Below are 19372 nucleotides of genomic sequence, written 5' to 3' on the forward strand. Positions count from 1 at the left end.
AGCCCCCTCCTTCAGAGAGCTCATCCTTGTGGGCATGTGAGGGTCTTTTATTTGCAGCTCCCCAGGGCTCCACACTGAGTGGCCTTTTCTTCCCAGCCCACCTTTCCCACCAAAGATATGTAACTGATCTCTGTGGGGGAGAAGAAAGAAGGAAAATATCCATGCCAATTACCTTCTTCAAAAAGAAATTGGGGCTGGGCACGGTAGCTTATTCCTGTAATCCCAGCACTTTGGGAGGCTGAGGCAGGTGGATCACCTGAGGTCAGGAGTTCGAGACCAGCCTGGCCAACATGGTGAAACCCCGTCTCAACTAAAAATACAAAAATTAGCTGGGCGTGGTGGTGGGCACCTGTAATCCCAGCTACTCAGGAGGCTGAAGCAGGAGAATTGCTTGAACTTGGGAGGCGGAGGTTGCAGTGAGCTGAGATTGTGCTACTGCACTCCAGCCTGGGTGACAAGAGGGAAACTCTGTCTCAAAAAAACAAAAAAATTGGGCTTACTTAACATCAGTTTCAGTCACTGAGAAACTCACATCAAGTTCTGGGGAACGTGTTAAAAATACACAGGCTGAACTGTGGTACATTTCTGTCATGGTCTCCAGCTACTGGGATTTCTTTGTCCCTGGGGGTGAGACCTACTGCCTTGGAATACCTAGTGTTACTGATCATAAGCAGCCAGTGAGGCCTCCCAGAATAGCCCTCCCAGAGATGCCCCCTCCACATCCCTGGTTTTCTTCCAAAGATGGGGCAGGGAGCAGGGAGCTGGGCAGACTCTGGGGACAATAAGCTAGAGTGACATGGACTTAGAATGACAGGAGATAGGTCTAATAGAAAGAGCAGGGCTTTGAGCTGTGGGGGAGGGGAGCAATGCACGGGTCTCACTCCTTCTAGCTGTTCCTCAGCCTCGCTAAGCCAGTTTCCTCATCTGTAAAGGCAGGTGATACTAAGACCAGTTCCATCTCCCACAGTGGTTATTAGCAGCCACTACTTCCACAGACAGAGCTGCGTTTTTGCAAACATATAGATGTGTGCATATGTGTGTAGAAATAAGAACAGAGCGTGTGTCCTGTTCTGAAATTAACTGTTTTCACTTAATAATATTTATTGGTTACTTTACCAGGCCCTTGTTCCATGGCGATAGCTTGTAAACTGCAAAACTATTGAAATGTTAGTTAATTTAAATAACTCAGAGAAAACACTACCCTTTGGAGATGAAGGGCTGTTTTCTCACTGGGGTGTAGCGTGTGGGTACCCATGTCTTTGTGTTGATAGGCTGGAGGAAAGGGAGGGCTTGTGAGTGTGCATGGTACTTCAGCAGCTGGTGACCCAAGTGGGATGAAGACTTTTCTGATTTTTAGGAATATAGAGGCTGGAGTGAAAAGATATTGAACCAATTAGGAAACTTCATCCCCTAGGGAGCCCTCTCAGAAGCCTCCCAGGAGCCTGCCTGCTTGGTTACTGGACCTAGGGGGAGTGTGGAGAGGGGGAGACCTATGTTTGCCTCTGGGGTGACACAGAGGGTATGTTAAGGTATAGTTAAGCTGCTGTGACAAAGAGGTCCCCTAATACATAGACTAACAGGGATAGGTGTCTATTCTTTTTCACATAACAGTTCAGTGTATAGATCTCTGTTCTATATGTTGTCATCACTAAAAGCATGGACTCTGGAACCAGGTTGCCTGGAATCAAATCTTGCCCTTGGTGACCTTATAGCAATTACTCAACCTGTGTTTCAGGTTCCTTACCCGTAAACTTGGCTGGAATGATAGTAGTACCTGCTTCATAGGATTATTTTGAGGATTAAGTAAGTTAGGACCCTCCAAAATTATTTACTGAGCACCTACTACAGTCAGTCATAGTCAGTCATTGTTTGGGGCTCATGGTAACTCCCATTGGTGGGCTCAAAGTGGCGGCTCTAGCTTCTGCCATCATGTCTGCCTCCCACTCAGTGGGGAGAAGGAAAGGGCAAAGGGAGCACACACCCATTCCTTTAAGGTCATACCCCAGAAGTGGCATACATCTGACCTCGTCCTAACCATCAATCAGAATTTGGTTGTATTGACTCATTAAGCTGCCAGGGAGGCTGGGGAGTATAATCTTTAGTCATGTGATCATGTGCCCAACCAAAACTCAGGCATACTAACAAAACAAGGAAGGAATGGATATTGGTGGGAAATTAGCAGTTTCTTCTCTCTTCCCAGGGACAGCTGCATTGTTCTCACATACAATTGTTATGAGCCAAAGGGGGCTTTCTTTTCTCAAAACCAGTGTGCCAGGTTTTGAGAAAAGAAAGGCTTTTATTGCAAGTTGACTCACAAGCAGACATGACTGTGAAGCTCAAATCTGTCTCCTCGTCCTGGCTTCAAAGCAGTAATTTTATTAGAAAAGGTTCAGGCGGTGGATTCTGAGATGAGCAGATGATTGGTGAAAGGAAAGTGGAGATCTGGAAAGTCCCTGGGCATTCACAGTTATCTCTTCCTGTGATCTCATGGGTCACATGTGCAAATTCAAGGGGAGTTAGTATGAAACATGCAGTGGAAATTCAGTCGGTGCCATCAGCAAGTTCATCCCGCACAGACTCCAGTTGTCCATGTGGGTTCCAACCAGTGTTAGCCAGTTCTTTTGATCTCATAAGCAGAGGGAGTTTCAGTTGTTTCTTTTCCTTTTTTTTTTTTTTTTTTTTGAGATGGAGTTTCTCTCTTGTTGCCCAGGCTGGAGTGCAATGGCGTGATCTCAGCTCACTGCAATCTCGGCCTCCCGGGTTCAAGTGATTCTCCTGCCTCAGCCTCCTGAGTAGCTGGGATTACAAGCGTGCGCCACCATGCCTGACTAATTTTTGCATTTTTAGTAGAGATGGGGTTTCGCCATGTTGGCCAGGCTGGTCTTGAACTCCTGACCTCAGGTGATCCACCCACCTCAGCCCCCTAAAGTGCTGGGATTACAGGCATGGCGTGAGCCACCGTGCCCGCCCGGTAGTTGTTTCTTTTTTTTTTTTTTTTTTTTTTTTGAGACAGAGTCTCGCTGTCGCCCAGGCTGGAGTGCAGTGGCGCGATCTCGGCTCACTGCAGGCTCCGCCCCCCCGGGGTTTACGCCATTCTCCTGCCTCAGCCTCCAGAGTAGCTGGGACTACAGGCGCCTGCCACCTTGCCCGGCTAATTTTCTGTATTTTTAGTAGAGACGGGGTTTCACTGTGTTAGCCAGGATGGTCTTGATCTCCTGACCTCGTGATCCACCCGCCTTGGCCTCCCAAAGTGCTGGGATTACAGGCATGAGCCACGGCGCCCGGCCTAGTTGTTTCTTTTTTTAACCTCCATTCTGCAAACTCAAGAATTTCTGTTAGCCAGGCGCGGTGGCTCATGCCTATAATCCCAGCACTTTGGGAGGCCGAGGCGGGTGGATCACCTGAGGTCAGGAGTTCAAGACCAGCCTGACCAACAGAGTGAAACCCCATGTCTACTAAAAATACAAAAAAATTAGCCGGGCGTGGTGGCACACACCTGTAGTTCTAGCTACTCAGGAGGCTGAGACAGGAGAATCGCTCGAAGCCAGGAGGAGGAGGTTGCAATGAGCCGAGATTGTACCACTGCACTCTAGCCTGGGCGACAGAGAGAGACTCTGTCTCAAAAAAAAAAAAAAAAAGAATTTCTGTTAGTCATTGGCTTCCTTAACTCTTTGGGGCATGGTTTTACAGCTCCTGAGGACAGGGACAGAGGGAGGAGTGGGAGAGACTATAAGGAAAAAAGCAATAAAGGTCTCATTTAAGAAGGAGGGGCCTGAGACAGGGACCAGGAGCTGGAAGAGGGAAAACCAAGACCAGGGCTGCCAGCTTGGGCCAAGGATCTGGGGTCAGGGAGAGGTCCTGGGTGCAATGGACCATTTTCATGCCTTTGGATCTTCTTGGGTTTTTGTTTTTTTATAAATAAAGATGGGGTCTCACTATGTTGCCCAGGCTGGTCTTGAACTCCTGGCCTCAAGTGATCCTCCTGCCTCAGCCTCCAAGTAGCTAGGACTATAGCACTCCCAAAGTGCTGAGACCACAGGTGGGAACCACAGCACCCGGCCGGGATCTCCTTATTTCCTTCTTCTTCTTCTGAGTTCCCAGTGAAGGTCTGTGGACTTCTGTGCTGAGACAAAATGTGCATTATTTTTTTGTCCTGGCCTGAGCTCAAGAGGATGAAGACTCAGAGTAACCCTGTAGGGCGCTCAGGAAGTCCCAGGCAGTGACAGTGGACCAAGGCTGCTCTGCCTTGGCTGCAATAGCTGAGATTCCTGAGGCTCCCAGAGAAGCAGCTGAAAGGGATGCCCTGGCTGGGGGAGCCTGCACGCAGGCAGATGGAGGGTGGTGCACAGAGTGCATTCCGAGTGGACTCTGATGGGGCTCAGGACTGTGGGCACAGGGGCAGTGTTGCTGACACTGAGAACTGGGAACATCAGCTCCACCCACCATCTTCACCTGCTGCCGGCTTGTGTTTTCCTTGTATCTTTAAGCTTACAGGAGCCTCTAGACCTGACATTCTCAAGCCAGTGTCCAGAATCCTCTGCAATTGGGAGCAGAGTTGTGTGACTATGTGCTTAAGTGTGTTTTCTTTTTTTTTCTTGAGATGGAGTCTCGCTCTGTCACCCAGGCTGGGGTGCAGTGGTGTGATCTCGGCTCACCGCAAGCTCTGCCTTCCGGGTTCACGCCATTCTCTTGCCTCAGCCTCCCGAGTAGCTGGGACTACAGGTGCCCACGTCCACGCCTGGCTAATTTTTTGTATTTTTAGTAGAGACGGGGTTTCACCGTGTTAGCCAGGATGGTTTTGATCTCCTGACCTCGTGATCCACCCGCCTTGGCCTCCCAAAGTGCTGGAATTACAGGCGTGAGCCATCGCGCCCGACCTTTTTTTTTTTTTTTGAAACAGTCTTGCTCTGTCACTCAGGCTGGAGTGCAGTGGCACAATCATGGATCATTGCAAATTCTACCTCCCGGGTTCAAGCAATTCTTCTGCCTCAGCCTCCAGGGTAACTGGGATTACAGATGTGTGCCACCATGCCTGGCTAATTTTTGTATTTTTAGTAGAGACAGAGTTTCTCCATGTTGGCCAGGCTGGTCTCGAACTCCTGACCTCGGGTGATCTGCCTGCCTCAGCCTCCCAAAGTGCTGGGATTACAGACGTGAGCCACTGCACCTGGCCTTAAGTGTGTTTTTCTGCGTGGTGGTGGCATAGCTTTTATCAGACTCCTAAGGTGTCTGTGACCCAACAGAGGTCAACAGCATAGACTTCCTTCTCTTTTCCTCACATCTGCTGTGAAGAATCCACCGTAATTTGATTTTTACAGCTGTGCTTATAGCCAGGTATGGTGGCTCATGCCTGTAATCCCAACATTTTGGGAGGTCAAGGTGGTAGGATCTCTTGACGCTCAAAGTTTGAGACCAGCCTGGACAACATTGTGAGACCCTATCTTTACAAAAATAAAAAAATAGCCAGGCGTGATGGTGCATGGTCTGTGGTTCCAGCTACTTGGGAGGCTGAGGCGGGAGGATCACTTGAACCCAGGAGTTTGGGGCTGCAGTGAGCTATGGCTGTGCCACTGCACTCCAGCCTGGGTGACAGAGTGAGACCCTGCTTCTTAAAAATAAATAATAATAAATAAATAATTTAAAAAGCAAAATACAAACCTTGTAAAGCATTTGAAACTATTTTGGCAGGTGCCTCAGTCATTTCAACAAGCAGTTGCACAGTGTGCAGAGCCCCTTGCCTCTGATTCCCTCCTTCAGTCCCCGGAACAACCTGGAGACGTAGGTACTGGGAGTTCCGATGCCCATTGTACAGATGGAGGCAAGAGACTGGGGTGCGGGGTGAGGCACCTGCCTGAGTGCAGGTCTGTGGACTTCTGTGTGGAGACAAAATGTGCATTATTTTTTTTGTCCTGGTCTGAGCCCAAGAGGATGAAGATGGAGAGTAACAGTGTAGGGCCCTCAGAGAGTCCTAGGCGGCGAGAGCAGACCAAGGCTCGGAGTGGACCTAGGTTTACCTGAGGCTGATCACAGATGACAGTTGGCAGTGGGGGACGAGAATCGAGCCTGTTCTCTGAGGCTGTGGAGCCCGCGCTCTGCTCTCCTTCGGGCCGCTCGCCGGGAGCTGAGCAAGGTAGGGCATGTGCGACCTCAGGGTGGCAGCCTTTCCTTTCAGCATCTCTTCCCCTACCCCCAGGGGAGTGGTGACATCCAACTCTCCAGTTTCTTGCAACTCAGAGTGTGGTCCTGGGACCGGCAGTATCAGCAGCCCCTGGGAGCCAGTTAGAAAAGTGGAATTGCGGCCTGGCGCGGTGGCTCATGCCTGTAATCCCAGGACTTTGGGAGGCCGAGGCAGGCAGATCACGAGGTCAGGAGTTTGAGACCAACCTGACCAACATGGTGAAACCCTATCTCTACTGAAAATACAAAAATTAGCCAGGTGTGGTGGCACACACCTGTAATCCCAGCTACTCATAAGGATGAGGCAGGAGAATCACTTAAACCCGGGAGACGAAAGTTGCAGTGAGCCTAGATTGCGCTACTTCACTCCAACCTGGGCGACAGACAGAGCGAGACTCTGTCTCAAAAAAAAAAAAGAAAAAGAAAAGAAAAGCGGAATTGCTGGGCCCACCCAGGCCTGCTGAGTCAGTATCCACATGTTAATGAGATTTTCCTGAGAGCTTCTTGTCTACATTGAAGTTGGAGAAGTTCGGCGCTAGACCTCTCCTCTATCCACAGGTATGAGTCTCATTCATAGGAAGACACTTCCTCAGGGATGCGGGGGGCAGGGATGCCTGTTTTGTTCAAGACCTGCAGCCTTGAGCAGGGCTCAGTGGTTCTCCGGGCCTGTAATCACAGCTACTTGGGAGGCTGAGGCAGGAGGATGGCTTCAGCCAGGAGTTGGAAACCAGCCTGAGCAACACAGCAAGACCCTATCTCTAAAAAAAGAAAATGATGGCTGGGCGCGGTGGCTCATACCTGTAATTCCAACACTTTGGGAGGCTGAGGTGGGTGGATCACCTGAGGTCAAGAGTTCAAGACCAGCCTGGCCAACATGGTGAAAATCCAAAATACAAAAAATTAGCCAGGCGTGGTGGCAGGCGTCTGTAATCCCAGCTACTCAGGAGGCTGAGGCAGGAGAATCGCTTGAAACTGGGAGGCCAAGGTTGCAGGGAGCCGAGATCGCACCATTGTGCTCCAGCCTGGGCAACAAGAGTGAAACTCCATCTCAAAAAAAAAAAAGAAAGAAAAAGAAAAGAAAAAGGAAAAGATCCGCTGGGGCTTCTGCCTTCCCAACTTTCCTTCCCCTTCCAAACCAAAGCCAGATCCTCCTGCCCTCCCCCATGCCCCTGCCTTACCTTTTCATTTTATTTTATTTTTTTACCTTTTTATTTTATTTTTTTTGAGACAGGGTCTTGCTCTGTTGCCCAGGCTGGAATGCAGTGGCGCCATCTCACTGCAACCTCCTCCTCCCGGGTTCAAGCAATTCTCCTGCCTCAGCCTCCCAAGTAGCTGGGAACACCACGCCCAGCTAATTTTTGTATTTTTAGTAGAGACGGGGTTTTGCCATGTTGGCCGGGTTGGTCTCGAACTCCTGAGCTCAAGTGATCCACCCGCCTCGCCTCCCAAAGTGTTGGGATTACAGGCATGAGCCACCACACCTGACCTCCCTTTTTATTTTAAGTAACCCTTTTCTTTTAGAATAGTTTAAAGCTTATAGCAAAGTTGCAGATAGTACAGAGAGCTGTCATGTACCCTCACTCAGGAGCCTCTGTTGTTAACATCTACGTCACCATGGTACATTTGTCACAACAAGCAAACAACATCAGTACATTGCTACTAACTAAATTTGCCACTTTATTTAATCAGATTTCACTAACATTCTTTCTCTAAAGGATGTTTTTCCACTAACATCCCTTTTCTGTTTCAGGATTCCATCCAGGATGCCACATTACATTTGGTCATCACATCGTCTTAGTCTGTGTCTGTGACAGTTTCTCAGGCTTTCCCTGTTTTTTATTCCCTTAACAGTTTAGAGGAGTACAGGTCAGGAATTCTGTAGAATGTCCCTCAATCTGGATTTTTCTGTGGTTTTCTCATGGTTATGTTACCTGAAAGGGGTCCCTATCCAGACCCCAAGAGAGAGTTTTTGGATCTTGCACAAGAAAGAATTTGAGGTGAATCCAGAAAGTGAAAGCAAGTTTATTAGGAAAGTAAAAGAATAAGAGAATGATTATTCCATAGGCAGAGCAGCCTTGAGGGCTTCTGTTTTTTTTTTTTTTCTTTTTTTTGAGACAAGTCTTGCTCTGTCACCCAGGCTGGAGTGCAGTGGCGCAATCTTGGCTCACTGTAAGCTCCACCTCTTGGGTTCAGCCATTCTCCTGCCTCAGCCTCCCGAGTAGCTGGGACTACAGGTGCCTGGCACCATGCCCGGCTATTTTTTTTTTTGTATTTTTTTAGTAGAGATGGGGTTTCACCGTGTTAGCCAGGATGGGGGCTTTTGTTTTTTATGGTTATTTCTTGATTATATGCTAAACAAGGGGTGGATTATTCATGAGTCTTTTTGGAAAGGGATGGGCAATTCCTGGACCTGAGGGTTCCTCTCCTTTTTAGACCATATAGGGGAACTTCCAGACATTGCCATGGCATTTGTAAACTGTCATGGTGCTGGTGGGAGTGTCTTTTAAGATGCTAATGCATTATAATTAGCATGTAATGAGCAGTGAGGACAACCGGAGGTCACTCAGGATGATTCAGGAAATTGTATTTTACTCAAATTGAAGGAGAACATTAGTGTTAGATTAGAGTGATGGGGAACCAGGTGTGGCAGCTCACACCTGCAATCCCAGCACTTTGTGAGGCAGAGGTGGGAGGATCACTTGAGCCCAAGAGTTGGAGACCAGACTGGGCAACATGGTGAGACCTCTTCTCTACAAAAAATAAAAAATTAGCTTGGCATGACGGCACACACCTGTAGTCCCAGCTACCTGGGAGGCTGAGGTGGGAGGATGATTTGAGCCCAGGAAGTCGAGGCTGCAGTGAGCTGTGATGGTGCCACTGCACTCCAGCCTGGGCAACAAAGTGACATTCTGTCTCAAAAAAAAAAAAAGTGCTGGGGAACAGGGCTGTGCTGAATGTGTGAGGGAGATACTACTCAGGTATGAAGAAGGCTTACCGTTTGTATTTTTTTTGTATTCATTTTAAATTCTGAATTATCCCTTTGTGTTAGTCTGTTCTTGTATTGACATAAAGAAATATCTGAGGCTGGGTAACTTATAAAGAAAAGACATTTAATTGCTCATGGTTCTGCAGGCTGTGCAAGAAGCATGGCACCAATATGTGCTCAGCTTCTGGTGAGGCCTCAGGAAGCTTCTAATCATGGCAGAAGGAGAACGGGAGGCCACCCTATCACATGGTGAGAAAGTCAGCAGGGGATGGAGTGGGTGCCACACCCCCCCCTTTTTTTTCTGAGACAGGGCTGTCCCCAGGCTGGAGTACAGTGGCACAGTCATACCTCACTGCAGCCTCCACCTTCCAGGTGATCCCCCGCCTTCAGCCTCCTGAGTAGCTGGGACCACAGGCTAACACCACCATGACCAGTAATTTTTTCATTTTTTATAGAGACAGAGTCTTGTCATGTTGCCCAGGCTGGTCTCAAACTTCTAGGCTCAAGTCATCCTCCTGCCTTGGCCTCCCAAAGTGCTGGGATTGAAAATGTGAGCCACCGTGCCTGGCCACCATACCCTTTTCAACAACCAGATCTCATGTGAACTCGAGTGAGAACTCACTCATTATTGTGAGGACAGCACCAAGCTATTCATGAAGGATCCGCCCCCATGACCCAAACACCTCTCACCAGGCCCCACCTCCAGCACTGGGGATTACATTTACTTACTTACTTTTATTCATTTACTTTTTGAGATGGAGTCTAGATCTGTCGCGCAGGCTAAAGTGCAGTGGCACAATCTTGGCTCACTGCAACCTCTGCCTCCTGGGCTCAAGCAATTCTCCTGCCTCAGCCTCCCAAGTAGCTGAGACTACAGGCGTGTGCCACTGTCAGGCCTCTGAGCCCAAGCCAAGCCATCGCATCCCCTGTAACTTGCACGTATACGCCCAGATGGCCTGAAGTAACTGAAGAATCACAAAAGAAGTGAAAATGCCATGCCCCGCCTTAACTGATGACATTCCACCACAAAAGAAGTGTAAATGGCCGGTCCTTGCCTTAACTGATGACATTCCACCACAAAAGAAGTGAAAATGGCCGGTCCTTGCCTTAAGTGATGACATTATCCTATGAAAGTCCTTTTCCTGGCTCATCCTGGCTCAAAAAGCTCCCCCACTGAGCACCTTGCGACCCCCACTCCTGCCCACCAGAGAACAAGCCCACTTGACTGTAATTTTCCTTTACCTACCCAAATCTTATAAAACGGCCTCACCCCTATTTCCCTTCGCTGACTCTCTTTTCAGACTCAGCCTGCGTGCACCCAGGTGATTAAAAGCTTTATTGCTCACACAAAGCCTGTTTGGTGGTCTCTTCACATGGACGCTCATGAAAGCCACCATGCCTGGCTAATTTTTGTATTTTTAGTAGACGGGATTTCACCATGTTGGCCAGGCTGGTCTTGAATTCCTGAGCTCAAGTGATCTGCCCGCCTCAGCCTCCCAAACTGCTGGGATTACAGGCATGAGCCACCATGCCCAGCCTGGGGATTACTTTTAAACATGAGATTTGAAAGGGACAAACACCCAAACTCTATCACCTGTTCAATACAGGTAGTATATATATGTGCCTCTGCTTTAACACAAGCCAGACATCGTTTCATTTTAGCATAGCAACATTTAATGGGAAACATCCCGTCTTTCCCACTTTGAGCCTTCAAGCTGCCTGTGCTCTGTGAGACAGCTACTGTCCCCACCCCAGATCTAGGGATGCCTGTTGCCAAATGAGGAAGAATGAGAACTTACATTCCACAGGGGCTCTGCCAAGCAGACGTGTTGCTCAAGAAAGAAAACTCTGGCCTCTGGGTGGACTCCATGTCTTTTGAGTCCTAAGGGCAGAAGGTGAAGAGGTGCCTAAGACGCTCACTGACCCGCCCACCTCTGCAGCACGACCTTCCAGTCCTAGTGAAATCTGTAGCACTATGTTCAACTTCCAGAATTCTGCCTTCAGTGTCAAGCGTGTAGGGTTCCAGAATTGTCCAGACCTGGTGAAATATTGGTATTTGTCTTCCCTGAAACGATAAGTTGCGATCAACGTCATACACATGTCAGATAGGAGTCGGCGCTTGGAACTTTCCGTAGGATTCTTTGCCATCCTCCCCAGAATGCGTGGTGGGTCAGATACTGTGACACTGGCCAATTCTCTCTCAGGAATGGTGGCAGGAGGTGGGTGAAGAGAGGGACAGTCGGTTGGCATCACCGTGAATTCTAGTTGTTTGCAGGGGATACAGCGTGGAAGAATGTTCTCGGCCTCTGAGAAGAATTGCCCCTTCTATCCATCTGGAGATACTCTGAGGCACACAATTCCAACACAGAGAGGGGCAACAGGTACCCCAAAGCTACCGGCAATTGCTTTAGTCAGCTCTGTTCAGTGGCAGGGAATGGGGTCCTACCCAAAGTAGCTTGATATAACAATTGCAGGGATTCCTCTTTTTAGAAAAGGTTTTTTTTTTTTTTTTTTTTTTTTGAGGTGGAGTCTCGCTCTATCGCCCAGGCTGGAGTGCAGTGGCGCAATCTCGGCTCACTGCAAGCTCCGCTTCCCGGGTTCACGCCATTCTCCTGCCTCAGCCTCTCCGAGTAGCTGGGACTACAGGCGCCCGCCACCACGCCCAGCTAATTTTTTGTATTTTTAGTAGAGACGGGGTTTCACCGTGGTCTTGATCTCCTGACCTCGTGATCCGCCCGCCTCGGCCTCCCAAAGTGCTGGGATTACAAGCGTGAGCCACCACGCCCAGCCGAAAAAGATTTTTATTTTCAATTTTTGTGGGTACCTAGTAGGTGTATATGTTTACAGGGTACATGAGGTATTTTGACACAGGCATACAATGGGTAATAATTACATTAGGGTAAATGGGGTATCCATCACCTCAAGCATTTATCTTTTCTTTGTCTAATAAATAATCCACTTATATTCTTTTAGTTTTTTAAGTGTATAATAAATTATTGTTGACTGTAGTCACTCTGTTGTGCTATCAAACACTAGGTCTTATTCATTCTTTCTATTATAACTAATATGTTTTTGTACCCATTAATCATTTCCTGCCCCCCCAACCACTACTCTTCCCAGCCTCTGGTGACTATTGCTCCACTGTCTGTCTCCATGAGTTCAGTTGTTTTAATTTTTAGCTCCCACAAATAAGTGAGAATATGAGAAGTTTGTCTTCTTTTTTTTTTTGTTTGAGGTGGAATCTCGCTCTGTTGCCTAGGCTAGAGTGCAGTGGTACGATCTCGGCTCACTGTAACCTCTGCCTCTCAGGTTCCAGTGATTTTCCTGCCTCAGCCTCCCAAGTAGCTGGGACTATAGGCATGCACCACCACACCATTTTTTTTTTTTTTTTTTTTTTTTTTTTTTTTTTTTTTTTAGACTTCTTTCGCCAGTGAGTGGGCGATCTCGCTCACTCCCCCCCCCCCCCTCCTCCCCCTCCCTCCCCCCCCCCCCCTTTTTTTTTTTCTTCCCCTCTCCCCCCTCCCCCCCCCCCCATGCTATACGCTGCCACCCCCCCCACCCAGTTAATTTTTTGTATTTTTAATAGAGACGGGGTTTCACCATGTTGGCCAGGCTGGTCTTGAACTTCTGTCCTCAAGTGATCTGCCCGCCTCGGCCTCCTGAAGTTCTAGGAATACAGGTGTGAGCCACCACGCCTGGCCAGAAGTTTGTCTTTCTGTGCCTGGCTTATTTCACCTAACATAATGATCACCAGTTCCATCAATGTTGTTGCAAATGACAGGATCTTTTTTTTTTTTTTTTTTTTGAGGTGGAGTGTTGCTCTGTCATTCAGGCTGAATTGCAGTGTCATGATCTCAGCTCACTGCAAACTCCACCTCCCAGGTTCACGTGATACTCCTGCCTCAGCCTCCCAAGTAGCTGGGATTACAAGTGCATGCGACCATGCCGGGCTAATTTTTGTATTTTCAGTAGAGACAGGGTTTCACCATATTGACCAGGCTGGTCTCAAACTCCTGACCTCAAGTGATCCACCCGCCTCAGCCTCCCAAAATGCTAGGATTACAGGCGTGAGCCACCGAGCCCAGCCGACAGGATCTCATTCTTCTTTTATGGCTGAATAGTACTCCGTTGTGTATAAGTACCACATTTTCTTTATCTATTTGTCTGTTGATGGACACTTAGGTTGTTTCCAAATCCTGGCTATTGTGAATAGTGCTGCAATAAACATGGCAGTGCAGATATCTCTTTGATAAGCTTATTTTCTTTCTTTTGGGTATATACCCAGCAGTGGGATTGCTGTATCATATGGTAGCTCTATTTTGAGTTTTTTGAGGAACTTCCAAACTGTTCTCCATAGTGGTTGTATTACTTTACATTCCAACCAACAGCATACAAGGGTTCCCTTTTCTCCACATCCTCGTCAGCATTTGTTATTGCCTGTCTTTTGGATAAAAGCCATTTTCACTGGGGTGAGATGATATCTCGTTATAGTTTTGATTTGCATTTCTCTGATGATCAGTGACTGAATACCTTTCCATACGCCTGTTTGCCATTTATATTCTTCCTTGAGGACTCCTCTTTGACCCTTCCCTGGAGGTGGGCTGTAGCAGACAATGGGACCCCCACTCCACCAGACCTGGCTGGTTGGAGCAGGTAGGTACTGACCCAGACTGGGCCTGCCAGAATCTTTCTCCTGGGCATTCAGACAAGGGCTAGAGAGTGAGCAGGACATCTCTGTGGCCACTTGAACTTGTATAATCTGGGGCTATTGACAGCCATGTTTAGCCTCATACACATGGATAATTGAAGGAAATTGGTCTCAAATAAGATACTTGAGACCATAGGCCCATTTAGAGAAGGACTGCCTGGCGTCCCAGAGTTCCAGGAGACACCTGCCATCCTTATAAGGACTACCCTTTTAAAGCCGGGTGCGGTGGCTCACGCCTGTAATCCCAGCACTTTGAGAGCCTGAGGCGGGCGGATCACCTAAGATCAGGAGTTCAAGACCAGCCTGGACAACATGGGGAAACCCCGTCTCTACTAAAAATATAAAAATTAGCCAGATATGGCAGCATGTGCCTGTAATCCCAGCTACTCGGGAGGCTGAGGCAGGAGAATCTCTTGAACCTGGGAAGCAGAGGTTGCAGTGAGCCGAGATTGCACCACTGCACCCCACTCTGGGCGACAAGAGCTAAACTCGGTCTCAAAAAAAAAAATAGACTACCCTTTTTGCGTAAGTTAGCCCGGGTGGGTTTGTGTCAGTTTTACCTCCAGAAAAGCCTAAGACAGGGTATATTATACAGGTTCAGAGAATGTCACAGAAAGAAGGGCAGGAAGCACACTGGGGCTCAGGAATTGGGAAAATTCTGTCTCTCTCTCTCTCAATTTGCTCATATGGTTCTCTTCTCTCCTATCTGTCTCAGCAGGCTAGCTTTCTTTTTTTCCATCAGTGAGTACCCAACCAAATTGTTGTCCTAGTCCTGAATCTATACAACCTTCAGTTCCAGCCATCAGACTGTAATCTCTGCCTCTCAGTTTAAATATGAGGGGGAGGCCGGGCATGGTGGCTCATGCCTGTAATCCTAGCACTTTGGGAGGCTGAGATGGGCAGATCACCTGAGGTCAGGAGTTCGAGACCAGCCTGTCCAACACGGTGAAACCCCATCTCTACTAAAAGTACAAAAACTAGCCAGGTGTGGTGGCAGGCACCTGTAATTCCAGCTACTCGGGAGGCTGAGGGAAGAAAATCGCTTGAACCCAGGAGGTGGAGGTTGCAGTGAGCTGAGACCACGCCACTGCACTCCAGCCTGGGTGACAGAGCAAGAATCCATCTAAATAATAATAAGAAGAAGAAGAAAGAGGGGAAGAGGGAGAGAGAGAGAGGTTGATTCTACCCTATGTCTTGGTTCCCCTTTGGGTCAAGTATCCACTCCGCTCACATGGACCATGACTGGAGGAGAAGGAGGCTCACACAGCCCATTAATCAGTGCCCTCCCGCCAGCCTTTAAAGAAGAGACAGCAGTTTAACTCAAAGTAGCCCAAGGGGAAAGGCAGAAATGGCTTAGCTCCCATAAGTGATGCGAACAGAGCAGGGAGGGCTTCTGGAACAACTGTGTCCAGAACACCAACAATGTCACTGGGGCTCGGCTCCTTTCTCTGTGCTGGCCTCATTTCCTCATGTTGGACCTTCGTGTGGGACATGGGGAGACTGACAACTCGAGGATTCTGTCACCTCAACTAGTGACTTTAGGGTCAAGAAAGACCCTCCGTCTCGTATGGCCTGTATGTAAAATCCCAGTTAAGCAGCTGATGAACCGGTCTGAGTTGGGTGCCCCTCCCTGGGCTGATCTTCCCTGGGCCAGGGGTGCAAGGATACGGTGATCAGCAGCCCCTCCATGCCCACGTTGTGGTGGGGGGACTTTCTCAGAGAACAGAGCTGGTCGGGAGGGTCCTGACCGCTGTGCTTGGTCTGTAGTGTGACACCCCTGTCAGGGGCTGGGGCTGGGGCAGAGAAACTAGCAGGGAAGCCAGGTGAGGAAGGTGGCAGTTAATGGCTCTGGATGCTCCTCTTCTGTGGTCCTGATCAGCTCTTACTCCCAGGCCTGGCTTTGCAGACCTGAATCATTCTGCTGACAGCCCTTTGGCCTCCTTTATATTCTTGTTCTCCCTGGAACTTTAGTGTCCTGCTAGGACTCATTCTGCCTGGCCCCAGCTGATGGGCTCCGGAGCCTGCTTCCACTCTGCGGGAGGATTCCCAAAGCAGGACTCTGAGCCAGAGCCTGCCACTCCCCCGTCATGGATTGGCACTGCCCACTGGGGCTGGAGGCCTTGGCTCCCAGGGACCACTGGAGCCAGAAGAGGTCACTGTATGGAGTTGAAATGGTGTGCACCCGCTACGGCATTGCCAGCCCAGGCATTTGGCCTGGAGGATCCCAAACTGATATGGCTTCTGCCCCATGGAGGGAGGGTCTTACTAGCCCTTCTAGTAGCAATGATGAGCCCCTCTCTGTGTTGACTTCTGTCATCCCCAAGTCTTAAGCAAAGTTTTGTCAATTGCTCACAAGAATAGAAGGACGTTAGAGGTCAGAGGCCTGCAGGCAAAGCCTGCCTTCAAAACCGAGACATGGGGAGACGCCAGGATTACTTCACAACTCCAGCTGTCTCTCAAACAAGTCTGTTCAGACATCTTCAAATAAGCATCTAGCACTTCTCTCTGCCAGAATGTTGACACTCAGGCTGGCTTTCCCAGGGCTGAGTGATGCCTCCGTGGCTCTGGGTAGAACACCCTCCTGGGCTCGGAGGTGCAGCCATCGCCAAGAGGCAGGAGAGGAAAGCGGGGCATTCCTGCTTCTCAATCAGTACCTCTTCTGTTCACAGAATCCCTCAGCACAAATCACCTGATACATTGGACAAATCTGTCTGGACTCTTCAAAGATCCCATTCTTGGGAGTGAGGAAAGAAGAAGCACTGTTTTTGTTTCCCCCACCATCCCTTCCTATTCCCCACCTCTCAGCCCTGCCGGGAGATTCCGAGAGTGGCTACAAAGGAGGCTGAAGCTTGGAGATTTCAGTAGAGGCCTAGGATGGGGAAGGACCTTGACCCCTGTCTCACTGGGTAGCCTGGGGTGTACTGCCCCCGGGACCCACAGTCCCGCAGAGGTGGGAACTGGCCTCAGTTAAGGTCTAGTAAGTGCCAGGATGGACGTACCACTTGTGTGAATTCAGGAACTCCCTTTTAACAACCTTCTTATTTTGAAAAAATTTTAACTCACTGAAAAGCTAAAAGAATAGTATAATAAACTCTCAAATACCTTTTCACTGATAATGAATATTTTACTACATTTTATTATCTCTTCTTTATAAAAACACATGCATGTTCATGCATAGATGTAATTATTTTAGTTTTTGTGTGTGAGCCATCATTTGAATATAGGTTTAAGTTTCAGACATCATAACCCTTTATCTGTGAATACTTTTTACCATATATTTAGGTTTTGTTTGTTTGCTTGTTTTGTTTTTTTTGTTTGTTTGCTTGTTTTTTTTGAGGGTCTTGCTTTGTCATCCAGGCTAGAGTGCAGTGGTGCAATTACGGCTCACTGCAGCCTTGACTTGCTGGGCTCAAGCGATCCTCCTGCCTTAGCGTGCTGTGTAGCTGAGACCACAGGCACATGCTACCACACCCAGCTAATTTTTTGATTTTTTATTTTGTGGATACGAGGCCTTACTTTGTTGTCCAGGCTGATCTCCAACTCCTGAGTCTTGACTTCCTGGGCTCAACCTCCTCCCGCCTCAACCTCCCTAAATGTTGGGATTTCAAGGCATGAGCCACCACACCTGGCCGGCACATATCTCTTAAGAATAAATTCATTCTCAGGCCGGGCTCGGTGGCTCAAGCCTGTAATTCCAACAGTTTGGGAGGCCAAGGCGAGTGGATCACCTAAGGTCAGGAGTTCAAGACCAGCCTGGCCAACATGGTAAAACCCCATCTCTACTAAAAATACAAAAATTAGCTGGGTGTGTGATGGCGGGCGCCTGTAATCTCAGCTACTCAGGAGGCTGAGGCAGGAGAATCGCTTGAACCTGGGAGGCGGAGGTTGCAGTGAGCCGAGATTGTGCCATTGCACTCCAGCCTGGGTGACAGAGCAAGACTTGGTCTCAAAAAAATAAATAAATAATAAATATATTCTCTTACATTTCCTCAGAACAATTACCAAGTCAAGGACATATCATTGATACAATACATTATTCATCTATTACATGATCCACATTCAAATTTTACCCTTTGTCCCAATACTGTCGTTTAAAGCATTTTTCTTTTGACCAGATCCAGGGTCTGGTCCAGGATTCTGTGTTGCAGTCAGTTGTCATATCTCTTTAGTTTTCTTTAACCTGTAAAGGTCTTCTCAATCTTTGTTGCCTTTCATTATATTGACATTTCTGAAGAGTTTGGCTGTCTGGCAGTTTTCTCATGATTAGATTCCGTTTACGCATTTTTGACAAGGATGCCGCACGAGCAATGCTGTGTCCTTCTCGGCGCGTCAGTGGGGAAGCACAGGATGTCGGTTTGCCCCATTATTGGTGATGCTACCTTTGATCACTTGGTTAACATGGTTCCTGCCACATCTATCCATTGTAAAGGTTATTGTTTTCCCCCTTTGAAGTTAATCAGTACTCTGTGGAAAAATACTTTGAGACTGTCCTTTCCCCAGCAAATTTTTGCCCAATAGTTTTAGCATCCATTGATGATTCTTTTCAGAATCAATCACTATTGTAGTGGTTGCAGAATGGAGTTGACTCAACCTCTAGAATTAGCTGCTATTATCTCACTTTCCACTTTAAGTCACTAAGGCTCAGAAAGGTCAAGAACTTGCCCAAGGCCACAAAGCAGTGAGATTCAGACTCAGGCCTGTCTGACTCAAGAGCGTGCTGCTGCGGTGACTCTCCAGCTATGGGACTTGGGATGTGATGAGATGTTCACCCACCAACATCCCCCCACTGCACACTCCACCCCTTGCTCCCCTCCCTAAATGTGAGGCTGAGGCGGCTCTGGTCACAGTTGGATGGAGAGAAATGGGCTGCAGGGTCAGCTTTGCAACTCCCCATCCTCCAGCCTTCCCTCTAGTCCCCGCCATGAATCTTCCAAAAACTGATATCCAGAGCAGAGGTCTCACCAAGAAGTCACCTCGATTATCCTGCCCTCTCCCCCAACACACACACACAACACACACACACACACACACACACACACACACGCACAAACACCCAGAGCTGAGAGGCTCTCTCTTCTCCTGACCTTGGAGAAGAAGGAGTATAGGGAGAGTATGTGCTTGTTATGGGTTGAGCTTTGTCAAGCAAATAAGTGTGCATGATTGGAGCAGAGCCAGAAGTCAGAGCTACGGGGCAACTGCACTTGGAAGAGATCCTGAGAATGCAGTTTGCACAGGTATGTGAGTGTATGTGTGTGTATAGTTGAGAATTCTATAAGGGAAAAAGTGGAGAGAGGGAGGGCGTATAGGTAGTGCTTGAAAGTATGGACTTTTGCTGGGACTGGCAGCATCAACAACACCTGGGAACCAGTTAGAAAGGTGGAATTGCAGCTGGGCACGGTGGCTCACGCCTATAATCCCAGCACTTTGGGAGGCCGAGGCGGGCGGATCACCTGAGGTCAGGAGTTTGAGACCAGCCTGGCCAACATGGTGAAACCCCATCT

Source organism: Nomascus leucogenys, chromosome 3 (genome assembly GCF_006542625.1).
Source record: "Nomascus leucogenys isolate Asia chromosome 3, Asia_NLE_v1, whole genome shotgun sequence".
Taxonomy (NCBI): domain Eukaryota; kingdom Metazoa; phylum Chordata; class Mammalia; order Primates; family Hylobatidae; genus Nomascus; species Nomascus leucogenys.